Raw genomic sequence first — 17,130 nt, forward strand, 5'->3', positions numbered from 1 at the left:
TTGGACTTACTGGTCAGAAATAAACTGGAAGAACCTGAGACTATGGCCCTTGGTCACCATTAAGGTCTAGAACACAACTCACCTTTATGGCCCAATTTTCAGCAAAGCTGTTGATAGATATATAGGGGGACAGCAGCACTAGTAAAGTATGCTCATCATGGAATGGTCAACACTTCAATATCAAAAGGGAGATATTTACCTAAGGACAAAGTTCAGAAGGGTTGGGAAGGAAAGTGGAATGGAATAAGAACCTCAGGAAAGCAAGGGATAACTGGTATTACATGGAGAGAATTGTAATCACTGAGAAGAAACAAAATGCATGATTTGTTGAATGTAAAACTAATGATTTACTCAGTAAACCTTCACTCAATTCACAATAAAAAGCTGTCAAAAAAAAAAAAAATTACCCCTTTGGGATACCCAAAAAACAGTCACCATAAACCTTCTGAGCTGACATTTCTGCCTTGAATTTAACTGAGTCATCAGAACCTCTTTTAGACAATTTCACCTTTTTTAGACAACATCCAAAGGGACTGAGACAAATGTATTACTGAAAGAACTTGCCTGCAGCCATCCACTGATCTCAGAGACACGATTAACATTTTTTGTTTGGAATAAACCTTACATGCATGAACTGAAATACTTTTTTGACTTGCACTAGTATTTTGTAAACTGAGTGATAAATCTTATTTTGAATGTAAGATATATTTCATAATGAAAAACACCTTATATTAAACCTTTAGTGATTTCCTTTCATTTGCTTTAAGAAAAAGATTCAGACACCAAAGCATGATGTCCAAATGCCAACCATGTTCAACAATGTTACATACTTCTCAACCTTTAGATCTCATCCTATTTTCTCCTGAGTCCATTACACTCCAGTCATGCAGGCTTCCTTTCTGTTCCTTTAACATTCCAAGCACATTCTCAACTTTGTACTTTCTCTTCACTCTGCTTCCTCCTGATCTTTGCAGAGCTGGCTCCTGTTCACCTTTAAGGTATCAGCTCAAATGCCATCTCACTAGGGAAGCCTCATAGCAGGTAAGGGTCTGAATCAGAAATAGATCGGCCACTTCATAATAAAAAGACAACAAACTATATTGGAATGTATCTTCTTTGTCAACCGATGTCTCAGGAAAACTGGGACAGGAAAATTAGAAATTAAATTGCTTTAGTGGATTGATGTTGTGTTGTTGTGAAGTGCTGTACAGTCAATTCCAATCCATAGCAACCCTGTACAGGGTTTCCAAGGAGCAGCTGGTGAGCTTGAACATCCAGCCTTGCAGTTCAAATGGCTTTGCAGTCTGCCGCATTAACCCACAGCGCCACATCATTAAGCCATGCCAAATATAACTATCAAAGCTGGCAATGGAGTGGTGGGGAAAAAAAGCATTAGAAATGATTCACATAGCTATTTTAAAAGTTGAATATCAAAAAAATTAAGTACAGTGGATTCTATACATCTTAATTTTATAAATACTTTGAGTTCTTATGTTTGTCAATGATTATAGTTTACTAATATAAACATTCAATTTATAGTGCTTAATTCCTGTTACTCATTTTCACACCTTTTGTGCCAAGTAAAGTCAGTTGCACTTATTCACTTTCCTCATTTTAACTCCAAGAGTTTGTTGTGTGTGTTTTTTTTTTTAATTAACTCTAGTCATTTATACTTAACAACAGAAAGGAAAAAGCTTGATTCATTTTGAGTTCAGATTAATTCATCAGACATAAATAGCTTGCATATTTCCTTTTGTAAATGAAAAAGATAAAAAAGAAATACCACTCATTATTTCAAAAGAACACAAGCAATTATCCACATTTCTATATTCTATCTTTATAATACTTATTAACTCATTTGTTACTTAGGCCAATTAGTATTGGTTGCTGAAGACATTTATTAAGTAGAAAAGTTGCTTTGTTGTAACCTTATTATTACTTCTTTTTCTGCTACTTTTTTTTAAAGTCAACTTTGCATATTTCAGTATGCTCATTTTATTTCAAATGTTAATTTCCTGTCTCCTTGTTAGCATTGTATATCTCAAAAGAATTTAGTTTAGTTTAATATATTCTTTCTAATTTTGGGAAACACATGACACACTCATCTAATATCATTGTTTAAAAAATTAACCTCATTGCTGATAATTGGCTGAAATCTATAAATAATACCTACATTACTGGAAATTGTTTCAATGTCACTTCAGCACAATGAAACTATTATTGGTGAATGATATTCTTTTTCTTATGCTCTTACACTCATCTTTATTTCATCAAGAAGATTATAAGTCTATTTATAGTTGGTTCAATATTATTAGTTAATTAGAATATTTAGGACACTAAAGAGTTATAATGATATACCAAATTGAAATTTTCTGTTCAATGAAAAGTGAATGAAAACATACATGACCATTATACTTGTATAACAGCCATATGTCTGTCAAAGATGTGTGGATAACAGACTAAATATGTAACATCCATTATAAAGAGTGTTAGAAGCAAGGTTCCTCAAATTTTCCATTCTCGACAAGCTGTAAGCGTTTCTTAAACTACCAAGAATTTATTTGGAAATAATTGTTTCACAATTAGAATTGTTCGTTCATATGATATGCTTTATTTTGTGTCAACATTGATAAAGAATTTTTGCTATTGTTTGATAAAAATTAAAACATAAAATTTAGAAACTTGATAAAATTAACTTTGTAACCTTTTGCATATTTATGTAAGTATAAATGTTAGTTAAAATCAAGAAGTATTCAAAACCACAGTGATAATATGCATTGCAACTGAGGCCATTACAGTGCAATGGAATCTATATTATGGAATTAATGATAAACATAATTGGCACCCCCACTCATCTTTCCTTTTGTCATACAGTGGTGCCATGTGTTGCTGTAATGCTGAAATCTATGCCACCAGTGTTTTAAATACCAACAAGATCACCTATGTTGGACAGGTTTCAGCATAGCTTCCAGACTAAAACATACTAGGACAAAGAGACAGAGGACCTCTAAAGGGTTAGCAACTGAAACCTTATGAATAACAGGAAAACATTGTCTGATATAGTGCTGAAAGATGACCCCTCAGGTTAGAAGACATTCAAAATATGACTAGGGAAGAGCTACCTTCTCAAAGTAGAGATGTGGCAGGAGCAAAGCTTTAGTGACATTCATTTGCTGATGAAATGCAACTCAAAATGAGAAGAAACAGCTATACAAATATCCATTAATAATCAGAATATGGAACACACAAAGAATGAATCTGGGAAAATTGTTGTTGTTGTTAGGTGCTGTTGAGTCAATTCTGACCAATAGCGACCCTGTATAGGTTTTCCCAGGAGTAGTTGGTGAGCTTGAACAGCCGACCTTGCAGTTCAAACGGCTTTGCAGTCTAGTGCATTAACTCACAGTGCCACACCAGGACTCCTAGGAAAATTGGATATTATTAAAAATTAAATAAGATGAATAAAGATCCATCTCCTAGACATTGTTCTTGTTAAGTGCCATCGAGTCAGTTCTGACTCAATGCAACCATGTATAGTTTCTGAGACATGCTGGTTAGTTTGAATTGCCAAACTTGCCGTTCAAACTGATCTTGTGGTCTAGTGCTTAACCTGTAGCGCCAAACCAGGATACCATCCTAGGCATTGCTGAGCTGAAACGGTCTCTTATTGGTATTTTTGAATCAGACAATCATAAGATTTACTATGCTAAGAACAACAAACTGAAAAGGAGTAGCTTCTCATTCAATGTCAAAAAAAAAAAAAAAGCGTTTCAAGATTTGTCTTTGAAATACAGTGCTGTCTGTGATAAGATAATATTCACATGTCAACAAGGAAGACCAGTTAATATCGCTATTACTTGAATTTATTCACCAACCACTAGAGCCAATGATAATGTAATTGAATAATTCTACTAACTTAGTCAGAAATATAATAAACATGCAATCAAGATGCATTACTGGTGATGGAATCTGAAAGTTGGAAACAAAGAGGAAGTATCAGCAGTTGAAAAGAAAGAGTCACAAAAATGGAAGAATATACCATGTTCATGGCTAGGAAGACTTAACATTATGAAAATGTCAATACTAACCAAAGTAATCTATAGATATAATGCAATCTCATTCCAGAGTCTAACATCATTCTTTAAAGTGATGGGGAAAAATGATCACTAACTTTACATGAAGAGGAAAGAGACCTCAAATAAGAAAAGCACTGTTAAAAGTTGGAGAACTCTCAATCCCTGATTTCAAAATTAACTACACAGCCACAGTGGTAAAATCAGCCTGGTGCTGGTAACACAAAAGATACATGGGTCAATGGAACAGAATTGAAAGCCAAGAAGTAAGTCCATCCACATAGTCAACTGATCTATGACAAAAGACCCAAGCACATTAAATGGAGAAGAGATAGGCTCTTCTACAAATGGTGCTGGTAAAATGAAAAGTCATTTGCAGAAGAATGAAACAAGACCCATACCTCACACCAAAAACAAACTCAACATGGATTAAAGACCTAAATGTAACACCTCGAATTATAAACATCATCAATTAAAACTAGGGACAAACTTAGAGGCTCTGTTACATGGCATAAATACATTAACAAATATTACAAAAAACATACAAGCAGAAAAAAACAAAATAGGTGACTGGGACCTCCTAAAAATTAGGAATTTATGTGCATCAAAAGATTTTGCTAAAAAGGAGCCCACAGACTGAGAAAAAAAAAATTTTTGTAATTACATATCAGACAAAAGATTAATGTCTAAAATTTATACAAAACTATAACACCTCTACAAGAAAAAGACAAATAACCTAATTAAACAATGGGCACAGGACATGAACAGACACTTCACCAGGGAAGATATCAAGGCAGCCAGCAAATATATAAAGAAATATTCACGACCATAATCCATTAGAAAGATGCAAAGGAAAACAATAATGAGATATCGTCTCACACCAAGGTTAACATTGAAGTTCAAAAAAACAGCAAACAACAAATGCCACTGAGGATGTGGCATTTATTGCTGGTGGACTAGTAAAATGTTTCAACCACTCTGGAGAACAGTATTACAATTCCTCAGAAAGTTGGAAACAGAAATACCCTAAAATTTCTATAATATAAACAATCCCTCTATTTGGTATATATCCACAAGAAATATGAGCCAGGACATGAGTAGTAAATGTACAACGATGTTCATCACAGCACTATTCACAATAGGAAAACGATGGAGACAGCCTAAGTGCCCAATAATGGAAGAACGGATAAACAAACTTTAGTACATACACACAATGGGATACTTTGCAGCACTGAAGAATAATGACGAATCTGCAAAACACTTCAAAACTTGGATGCACCTCAAACACATTGTTGTTGTTATTGTGAAGTGCCGTCGAGTCCATTCTGGCCCATAGCGACCCTGTATAGGGTTTCCTAAGAGCAGCTGGTGAGCTTGAACCACTGACCTTGCAGTTCAAACGGCTTTGCAGTCAGACGCATTAACCCACAGCGCTGCGCCAGGACTCCTTGAACACATTACACTGAGTGAAATTAGCAAGTCGCAAAAGGACAAATATTGTATGAGATCATTATTATAAAAGCTTAAGGAAAGATTTCCAGACTAAAGGAACATTCTTTAATGGTTACAAGGGGTGGGAGACAGGTGAGAGTAATTCAATGGCTAGAGAGTAGACACATGTTCGCTCGGGTGACAGAGAGGGCAGTATACAAGAATGGAAAGGGCAATATACAAATACAGGAAGAGTGACAGAAGAATAATGAGGAGAGGGAAAGACACAGGGAGGTGTTCATGGACTAAAGGGGATAGATGTAAATAGTGATATATACACAACCTTGGAACCACAGTGTTCTGTGTGTATATACATGGATTGAGACATAGGCTAAATGGGTAAGGGATGAATAGTGGGATATATATATTATCCCATAAATAAATGAGCTTGAAAGAGAAAAAATAAATATTCTCTGATGATTGCTAGAGATGGCAGAGAAGGGAGAGTATACTGTCTATAGGGTAGACACATGTTAGCTCCAGTGGTGGAGAGGGCAATATACAAGAAGGGGAAGAGCATTATACAAGAAGAGGGAGGTTGACAGAAGAATGATCAAGACAGGGAAAGATACAGGGAGGGATGCAATGGGTAAAGGGGATAGAGGTAAATAGTGATATTTATACAACCTTGGAACAATGTTCTGTGGATAGATGCATGGATAGAAACACATGCTGTATAGGTATTGGGGGAAGAGTGGAATATGTGTATATACATGTGTATATATGTAAATATGTATATATGTAAATATGTAAATATATATTTACATATAAATATATATGTATATATACATATATATTTACATATTTACATATATACATATTATATATATATATATGTGTATCCCACAGATATTCAAGATTTTGAAAGAGGATATTGGTACATGAATATTTACCTTACCTGAAAATACAATTGTGAATGTGGTAATGCATACAGCAGGAAAAATGATGACAACTTCTTAGATATTATCAAACATCCTAAGGCAATGACCACACCATGGTCAATTCACATAACACAGTCCAAAAAGACGATGTTCTACATCCTACTTTGATGAGCAGATTCTGGAATATTAAAAACTCATGAGAGGTTATCTAAGGTGTGTCTATTGGTCAGAACATGTACAGAAGAAAGAAGAGTGATGCAAATTGAAGATGCTTGGAATTAATTAGTCCAATTCTAAAGGAACTTGTGAACATCAGTCTCCATGACTCTGAGATCAGAAAAACTAAATGGTGTACAGCTACAATTACTAACTGCTCTGAAAGGGATCATATTAGAAGGTGGTCTCGGATAGAGGGGCAGAAGGCATGGAGCAAAATTCAAAATTATTTTTAAACACAAATAACGGGCTTACTAGTCATAAAGAGACTGAAGTAACCTGAGACTATGGCCCTCAACTACCCTTCAGATCTGGAAAGGAATTTACCCTTGTGGCCCAAATTTCATCCAAGCATTACATAGATAGAACATAGGGAGAACATCAACACTAGTAAGGTATGTTCACTATGAATGTCGATGGTACAAAATCAAAGGGTTTCTGAGGCTGTAAATCTTTATGTGGGACTTCTGGCATCGTGCTGTAAGATCAGCACTGGACTGTGAACCTAACAACAACAAAATCTTTATAGGCGCAGAAAGCCTCATCTTTCTCCCATGGACTACTAATACCTTGCCATTAGTAGCCCAATTTGTAACCCACTACAACAAACCCTGTACAGGGTCGCTATGGGTCAGACCTGACTCAACGGCACTTAACAACAACAACAACAACAACATATACCTAAGGAAAGTGGAAAGAAGACATGGGAAGTTTGGTTGAATGGAAATGGAAGCCACAAGGAGGAAGTGGTATGACTGTTATTCCATGGAGGGAGTTGCAATAATTGAGATGAAATAGCGTGTCTTATTTGTTGAATGCAAAACTGATGATCTTGTCTGCAAACCTTCACTCAATTCACAATAAAAAAAAATTGTTTTAAGTCCTCTCATGGTGGTGGTAGTCGTGTGCCAACTCATATAGACCCTGTATATAGGGTTTCTGAGGCAGAAAACCTCATCTTTTTCTGGTTTAGTTGCTGGTAGATTGAAACAAATGACACTGTGGTTGGCATCCCACCTGGTAACCCACAATACTACTAGGAGGCCTCCTTTAAAGTCTTCTTAACTCTCATCATATGATTGGGTGGTGGTTGTGGTGTGCCTTGAAGTCTGTTCTGACTCACAGAAACTATGAATAGGGTTTCTGAGGCAGTAAATCTGTATGAGGGACTTTGGATGTGTCTCTGTAGAATCAGAAGTGGACTGTAAACCTAACAACAGCAACAACAAAATCTTTATGAGAGCAGAAAGCCTCATCTTTCTCCCATGGAACACCAGGTAAAACTGATGACCTTGAAGTTAGTAGCCCAATTTGTAACCTACTACACACCAGGGGAGAGTCCAGTTGTGGCAAGTCCGGGTGTGGCACTGTTGATTAATGGGCCAGACTGCAAAGCTGTTTGAACTACAAGGTCAGTGGTTCAAGCTTACCAGCTGCTCCTCAGAAATCCTATAAAGGGTCTCTATGGGTTGGAATCTACTCAATGGCACTTAACAACAACACACTTCCCAGGGGGTCCTTGTGTGGCACTGTGGGTTAAGGAGCCAGACTGCAAAGTTACTTTGAACCACATGTTCAGCAGTTCAAGCTCACCAGCTGCTCCTCGGAAATGCTATACAGTGTCTCTATGGGTCAGAACCAACTCAACGGCACTTTACAACAACAACACTACCAGGGCTTTAGTGATTGGGTTGTTGTTGTTGATTCTGACTCATAGAAAACTTGTAAAGGGTTTCCTAGGAGCAGGTAGTGTGTTTGAACTGCCAACCTTGTGATTCTCAGTCCAATAATGATTGGGTGGGACCATGCAAATAAGGTGTACAGGATTTTGATCTACCTGGATTGATTCCATCCCTCTTGGTTTAAAAAGGAGCTCTGGTAGTGTAGTTCTTACCAATCGACCTGCTAATCTCATGGTCAGCAGTTTAAAACTACTAGCTGTTCAGCGGGAGAAAGTTGAGGCTTTCTGCTCCAGTAAAGATTTACAGCCTCAGACACCCTGTAGAAGTCACTGAGTGGGAACTGACTCCACGGCACATAACAACTTGGTTTAAAAAGAGTAATTTCAGAACCAGAGACAGACAATTTCAGGACCATCTAGAAAGTAGAGTAACGAGCAGAACATGAGATCCCTACCTGGTAAAGCAGTAACAGAGGAAGCGGAAATGAGGGACAGAGCAGTCACAATCTTCCCAGTTGATAGCCTGAATAAAGCTGAGTGTCTATGGGCAGGATGATGGCACACAGAAAGTGCCCTTTTGGCATATACAGGCTAACTAATGGAACTTTGTAACATTTGCCTGAGCAGGACAGAGGCCAAGGGGCCACATGTCTCTGAAAGGCTGAAAACAAAAGCGAGGCATGCCTGAATGGAGAACTGCTGCATCCTGAGATATCAGAGTTGTTTCTGATAATAAATTCCATAACAATGAGTACTGTCTATGAGTCTTTGTGAACATTGTGACAAATTACAGAACCCAACATAGAAGTGAGGATCGTGTGGGAGGGATGGTTGGTGCCAGAATGGGGTAAAGAAGGATGGAGGATAGAGGCATGTCTGACTTCCACCTCATAGAAATCAGTCTTAGGCTAAGTTTGATTCTCCCTTCCCCTTGTAAGTTAGAAGACATCAGACATGGGCCCCATACCCTTTTGTGTGTGTGTGTGTTGTTGTTGTTGTTTTTTAATGTTTTATTGTGGATTATGTGATAGTTTACATGGGAGAACATTAGCTTTATATTCATCCTATCATATATTGTTACATTGCCATGGTTACAATCCCCTCCATGCATAATCAACCATCCAATGGGTATACCTGGCAAGCCTGCCCCCTGGTCGTCCTCACACAACCCTTCTCCCTCTCTGGGTCTAGAGTTCCCAGCCGCTCCATCTCTGCATGACATCGTCTTTGCCTCCATCTCTGGAGCCACTGTTTCTCTGGGTAGGGTTCTGCACTTTCCCCACACCCTTTTTACAATTATTGTTGACAGAACAGGTTTACAGCAATTTTTTGTTGTTGCTGTTATGTGACATGGAGTCAGTTCTGACTCATGGCAACCCCGTACAGGGTTTCTGAGGCTATAAATCTTTATGGGAGCTAAAAATCTCATCTTTCTCTTGCAGAACAGCTGGTAGTTTCGAACTGCTGACCCTGAGGTTAGCAACCCGATTCATAACCACTATGCTACCAGAGCTCCTTATGCATATCTATATCCTTAAACTGTAAGATAAGAACTGGACTGCTAACCTCAAGGTCATCTGTTGAAACCCACTAGCCACTAATTGAGAACCAGTAAAGAATCAACGAGAAGGCAATGGAGGAAGAAACACAAGCTCTACTATAACTCTGTTTGACTCCACAGATTTAATTCAGAGGATGAGAAACACACCTACCATTGACCATGAAAGTTATCAATTAAAAGGAAATTTTACTATCTAGTTATAAAACAATTTGGTCACTTTATCAAAAAAGCAGATAATAAAACCTAAGTTTTTATTTTATTCTTGTTGTATAACATCCATATCTATACAAATTTTTAATTAGCAGAGTTATTAGCATTATATGGAGTCCTGGTGTGGCACTATGGGTAAGTGTGCTGAGCTAATGGTCAGTTTGAATCTCAAGGTCAGCCGTTCAAGCTCACCAGCCATTCCTTGGAACACTGAGCCAGAACCAACTCAACAGCACTAGACAACAACAATTAGCATTGAATACAACCTTTTATTCGATTTTCTCACTTATGTTATCATTGTTAGGTGCCATCGAGTCAGTACTGACTCATAGTGACTTATAGACAGCAGAATGAAATATGGCCCAGTCCTGGGCCAACCTCACTATTGTTACCACGCTTGAGTCCATCGAGGCTCCCACTTGGTCAATCCATCTTGCTGGGGGTCTTCCTCTTTTTCTCTCACCATCCACCTTACCAAACATGATATCCTTCTCCAGACTGGTCCCTCCTGACAATATGTCCTAAGTATGAGAGACAAAGTTTGGCCATCTTAGCCTCCAAGGAGCACTCAGGCTGCTCTTCTTCCAATACAGATGTTTGTTCTTTTGGCAGTCCATGGAACTTTCAATATTCTCCTCCAACTCCATAAAAGCATCAATTCTTCTATGGTCTTCCTTATTCACTGTCCAGCTTTCACATACATATGAGGTTACTGAAAATACCATGGCTTGGGTTAGGCACACCAAAGCTGACATCTTTGCTCTTCAACACTTTAAAAGGGTCTTGTGCAGCAGATTTGCCTAATGCAATACGTCATTTGATTTCTTGACTGCTGTTTACATGAGTGTTGATAGTTGATCCAAGAAGAGTGAAGTCTGTGACAACTTCAATCTTTTTCCCATTGATAAGAATGTTGTTTATTGGTCCAGTGGTGAGGATTTTTATTTTCTTTACATTGAGATGCAATCTATAACGAAGGCTGTGCTCTTTGATCTTCATCAGTAATATTTTAAGTCTTCTTCACTTTCAGCAAGTAAAGTTGTATCATCTGCATAGCGCATGTTGTTACTGAGTCTTCCTCCAATCCTGATGCCACGTTTTGTCTTTTGTTTTTTCATATAAGCCAGCTTCTCAGATTGTTTGCTCAGCATATATGTTGAATAAGCATGGTGAAAGAATACAACCCTGTTGCAGACCTTTCTAATTTTAAACCACTCAGTGTTCCCATGTTCTCTTTGAACAACTGCCTCTTGGTCCAGGTCCAGGTTCCTTATGAGCACAATTAAGTGTTCCGGAATACTCATACTTAGCAATATTGTCCGTAGCTTGTCATGATCCATACAATCGAAAGCCTTTGCATAGTCAATAAAGAACAGGTAAACATCTTTCTGGTATTCTCTGCTTTTAGCCAAGATCCATCAGACATCAGCAATGATATCCCTCGTTCCACAGCCTCTTCTGAATCCGGCTTGAACCTCTGGAAGTTCTCTGTCAATGTATGCTTGCAGCCATTTCTGTATTACCTAGTAAAATTTTACTCGCATGGGATATCAATGAGATTGTCTGATTATTTCTGCATTCTGTTGGGTCACCTCTATTTAGAATGGGCACATTTATAGACTTCTAAAAATCTTAATATACCTTTACATATATATTTTGTTGTTGCTGTTATGAGCCATTGAATTGGTTCTAACTCATAGCAACCCTGTATAGAGTTTCCAAGGAGTTGCTGGTGGATTTAAACCTTACAGCTAGAAGTCCAGTGCTTATCTTACAGCACCACAACAGGAGTTCAGATAAAGATAAGATTTTTATTATCTATTCACATAGTTAGGAATATAATAGTTAATTACATGAATACTTAACTATGTGAATAGATTTTAAAAAAACAACTTATCTTTTTTTTTAATGCAATTGTTCTTGCTAGTATAATGAAATAATGTACATATTATATTGAAATTTCATTTTAATAAACTAGTAATCTCCTTAAAAAATGCACAAACAATATTCACTACCTTGTATACAAATATGTATTTTTCTGCAATTGTTACATTGAATATAGGCTTCATCATTTTAAATAATTATCACAGCTCCTAACCATAATAATTTTTTGTTTTCTCCAAACACACACACAAAAAAACTGGAAGACAAGAGATCAAGAAGAACCTAGTACATTATTTATGAGTCTGCTTTTTGTGTAGTCCTGGTATGGCTCTGTAGGATAAGCATTGGCTCACAAGTTCAGTGTGAACAGCAATGTCAGTGGTTCAAACCCACCAGCCACTCCTAAGAAAGCCTATAAAGGGTCACTTTGAGTTGAAACCAACTCAATAGCACTTAATAACAACAACAACATTTTTTTACAGTATATTTACAATTCTTGAGATGCTACAATAAGCACATTTATGTTGTTGTTGTTAAGTGCCATCGAGTCGGTTCCGACCCATAGCAACCCTGTACAGGGTTTCCGAGGGTGTAAATCTTTACGGGAGTAGAAAGCCTCATCTTTCTCCCGCGGAGCGGCTGGTAGTTTCGAACCGCTGACCTTAAGGTTCGCAGCCCGATTCGTAACCACTATGCTACCAGGGCTCCTTATAGCACCATCAAAAAGAATTTTCACAGTCTGTTAATTCATAGCCATATTATAATAAATTAGAAGAAGAGTAAATTAAGACTTTGTTGAGTGACAAAAATAATGCAAAAAAAAAAGAATTTTGTATCTTTTTTTCATTTACTCAGATATTACTCAAGGATCCAAAGATTATTTTATCAATGAACTTGATATTCTTAAGGCCTTATACCTGGTTTGGAGGATTTCCATCTCTATTATTATGAAAAGATATTACCAAACCAATGCTAGTCACATATTTGGTCTAATATACACAATATCTTTTTAAATGTCTGATAACTAGACATTTTGTACTATAAATTGACTTTATCTTTTAATTGAATCAGAAATAGAAAATTAAAATTTCCACTCCTTTTCCTTCTCTGCATTGCAGTTCAGGAAACATGAAGAACATTACAGCTCAATGACTTCTTCCATATGGCTTTTCAAGTCACAGTCTTTTTAACTCCCACCAAACATTTTTGCTCTGCTGGGTCTGAGTAAGAAAAGGTGGGAACAGATAATGATAGGATCATAGGATTCTTTTGTGAGTGGTTAACAGACTTAATTGTGGTGGTAAAAACCTAGAACTAAAATGTTTTATTTATGAGCATACTCTTTTGTGTAGTCTTGGTGTAGCTCTGTAGGATAAACACTGGATCACAATTTCAGTGTGAACTGCAAAGTCAGTTTACCAGCCACTCCTAACAAGCCCTATAAGAGTCACTATGAATTCAACGAGCCATTTCAGAAGAAGAAATGGGGGTATCTCACTGCCATCAAAGAAGAACCAGGATGAAGCTGTCCAAGATCTCTGTACATTGAACCTCCTTTACCCAGAAGCAGAAAGCTGTGACACCAGAGAAATGGCAAAGGAACAGCAACAGCAGAACCAAGAGACAAAAGCACAAAACTGAGCATGGACTTACCAATCTTGGAGTAAGAAAAACTGAGTACATTTGGGAAGGAGGCTAGCTTATAGATGGAGTGCCTTTAGGCACTTACTTGTGGTACATAGGTTTGCTGACCGATGGAATTAGAGCCAAGTGCTTTCAGGCTGAGGCTTATGGTAGAACGCTGTGCCCTTTGGGCATTCGTCAGTAGCCCTAAAAGATCTTGGTAACACTGACAGAGCAGGACATTACCCATGGGGTTAAGGTCCAGAGAGAGGCCTGCCTATGGGCATAGTAGAGTAGGGGCTGTCCTGACTGAAATAAGTATGCCCTGAACATTTCTGGCCCTGAATTGTAACCTATTAACGTCCCTAATAAACTCCACAACTGTGAATATGACATCTGAGATCTGTGTAGCCATTGCAATGAATTCTCGAACTCAGATATGAACCAGAGGGTGCATTCACAAAAGAGTGATTCATGTAACTAGGTGAGATCTATCATTCACATTGCCTTTTAGTCAATTCTGACTCATTAGTAGCCCTACAGGATAGAGTCGAACTGACCCACAGGGTATCCAAAGTGATAATCTTTATGGAAGTAGACTGCCAGAGTTTTTTTCCCCACAGAGCAATTGCTGGGTTCAAACAGCCAACCTTTCTGTTAGTAACCAAATGGGTGAACACTATGCCATCAGGTCTCCATAATTCATTTATATTAGCACCATATGATTTCACAACAAAAAACAAGTAGTTAAATTATTTTTATATTGTAAGTATTTCACTATACCAAGCAAAACAAAATTTCAGTTAATATTTCTGCCTGGATATGCCTCAGACCTATATTGCAAAAGAGACCCATGTCTAAAAGAATTCATCGATTACATTAATATAATTAGTTACTAAAATACATAATGTAGGAACATAGAGAGTATCTGGAACATAATTCCACATATTATACATGTCAAGCATACACAGAATTAAAGAATCTTAAGAAGAGCTGCAAAGGAAGGCTGTCAAACCCAGGCAAATTTGTTAGTTCATTCAGTTTGTCTCCAGGGCTTACTGCACATCATTGCTTTCTCTTCCTGGCTCTTTCTGTCTTAAAACAGCCAATATCTTCAAAGACTGTCCTCCTGCCTCTGCCAAATAATGATGTTAGTGATGATGATTGTCATTATAATGATGATAGTTGGCCATATGCTCAGCATTAATCTCAGTGAGTTAGCACACTAACTAATTTAGTACTTACAACTGCCCATAAGATGTTATTATTAACTGTATTTTACAGATGAGGCTAACACAGAGGCATGGTTGAAGTAAATGATTGTCAAAGCCACACTGCTCGTCAGTGTGAGAATCAATACTGTCATCCCAGGCCATCTAGTTCTAGAATCTAATTCTTAGCAATTGTCCATCAAGTCTAGATTTTTTTTTCCCCCCAGAAGAAGAATCTTAGATTTCCTCTGTAAATTTCAAATTTATAGTATTTAAGTCTAAGACACTAAAAGTTCTATAACTTCTTCTTTACAGAGCTAGGACTGATAACAGATAACAAAATATTTGCCCAGACTTACTTACTGTTTAAGAAGAATCTTCTTAAAAATTGTTGTTGCCTGCCATCTTAATAGGATAGAATTGGAGAACCAGACTTCAATAACAGACAACCACTACTACTCTGCTCCCTACCAATGAGTCCATTCTCACGTATAATGGTCCTCTAGGAGAATGATTCTATAGTTTCTGAAATTGTAAATCTTTACACGAACAATCAGCTTCATCTTCCTCTAACATATCAGACTACATATGGATAATTTTTCTCCTCATTTATAGCTACCAAAATTCAGTAAGCAGTGATCTTCCTGACACTTCAAAGTGGTTACTAAAGCCTATGAGACGTATGTCATAGTTCAAGTGACATTAACATATCATATCAAATCTTTGCATTATCAAATAATGTTTTATAAATCACTGTGAGAAAAAAACAACTAAGAACAACAGTGTACCATTTTTAATATTCTTTGTAAATTAAGTAATTGTAATACTATTAAAAGTATCATGTCAACCATGATAAAACTTACAGAATTTATTTAAAAGCTTTTTTTTAAAACTATTTTGGTCCTATGGCTTCTCTCTGAACTCCAGGGTTAGGAGAGCAATACATTCTCAAGCACTACTGAATTTCAAAATTCATTTCTGAGAGAATGCCAGAAACATATATCTATTTGAAGTCAGGGTGGGTCAAATATGTGACTTGGATCCTCACTGAGGAGCAATGAACAAAGGCCATTTCATTTTTTTAAAAGAAATGGCTTAGTAGATTGGCAAAACACTGACCTCTGAATTCTTATCTTAAATAGTTTTCTTAACTCTAAATGTTTTTTCTATGTGCCTATATTGTACCATTTCCTAAAGGAAAATAACAATATAATTATAAGCCATTGTGAAATAATGGAATAGATTTTGTTACTATGATGGAATTTTATTCTCTGTTCTATTTTATATTCTGGAAATTCCATCAGAAGCCTTTGTTAAAATCTTAAGGAAAGTGCATTGACATAAAATAACTTGTATGAAATAAATAGTAGATGAGCTCTGGTAGGGTAGTGGTTACGAATCGGGCTGTGAACCTTAAGGCCAGCAGTTCGAAACTACCAGCCGTTCCGCGGGAGAAAGATGAGGCTTTCTGCTTACAGCCTCGGAAACCCTGTACAGGGTCACTATGGGCGGAAACCGACTTGAAGGCACTTAACAACAACAAAGAAATGCAACAGTATAAACTGCTGAAATTATTTCTGTTGCTTTATCTCAAAAACTTGTCTGGTTTACCATGTTATAGATTAAATGGTGTGCCTAAAAGAGATATAATGAAATCCTAATCCCCGAACCTGTGAATATGACCTCTTTAAAAATATATATATTGTGAATTGGGCAAATGTTTATAGAACAAATTTGTTTTCCATTCAATAATTCATACATATTTTTGTTTCTTATAATTGATTGCAATCCCCACAATGTAACATCATTTATCCTACTTCTTCCCTGCATTTCTAGTTCTCCTTCCCTAACCCTTAAGAACTTTGTCCTTGGGTAAATGCTGCTCATTTGATATTAAATTGTTGAAAACTTTAAGGAGTATATACTTCCCAAGTGTTATTGTTCACCATGAATCATCATATAACCCCAAAGGGTACATCATACTGCCCCCGCCCCACTCCCCGGCCTCCAGCACACAGCCCTTCTCCCTCCCTGAGTCCAGTGTCCCCAGCCCAGCCGCTTCATCTGTCCACATCATCTTCTCTGTCTCCATCCCTGACGTCACTGCCCCTCTGGGTAGGGTCACGCTCTCCGCTCTTCTCACTTGATGGTCCCAGGGACCTCCGCTCCTGGGCTGCAAAATCAATCACTCTCCTCCTTTTGTCAAAAACATCTATCTCTGTATTTCCTAGCCTCACAGTCAGACCTGATGGCAATTATTCACTATTGTACCACATGAGACTTATCCCCATTTCCTTTC

This window comes from Chrysochloris asiatica, unplaced genomic scaffold, assembly GCF_000296735.1.
Source record: "Chrysochloris asiatica unplaced genomic scaffold, ChrAsi1.0 scaffold00059, whole genome shotgun sequence".
Classification (NCBI taxonomy): domain Eukaryota; kingdom Metazoa; phylum Chordata; class Mammalia; order Afrosoricida; family Chrysochloridae; genus Chrysochloris; species Chrysochloris asiatica.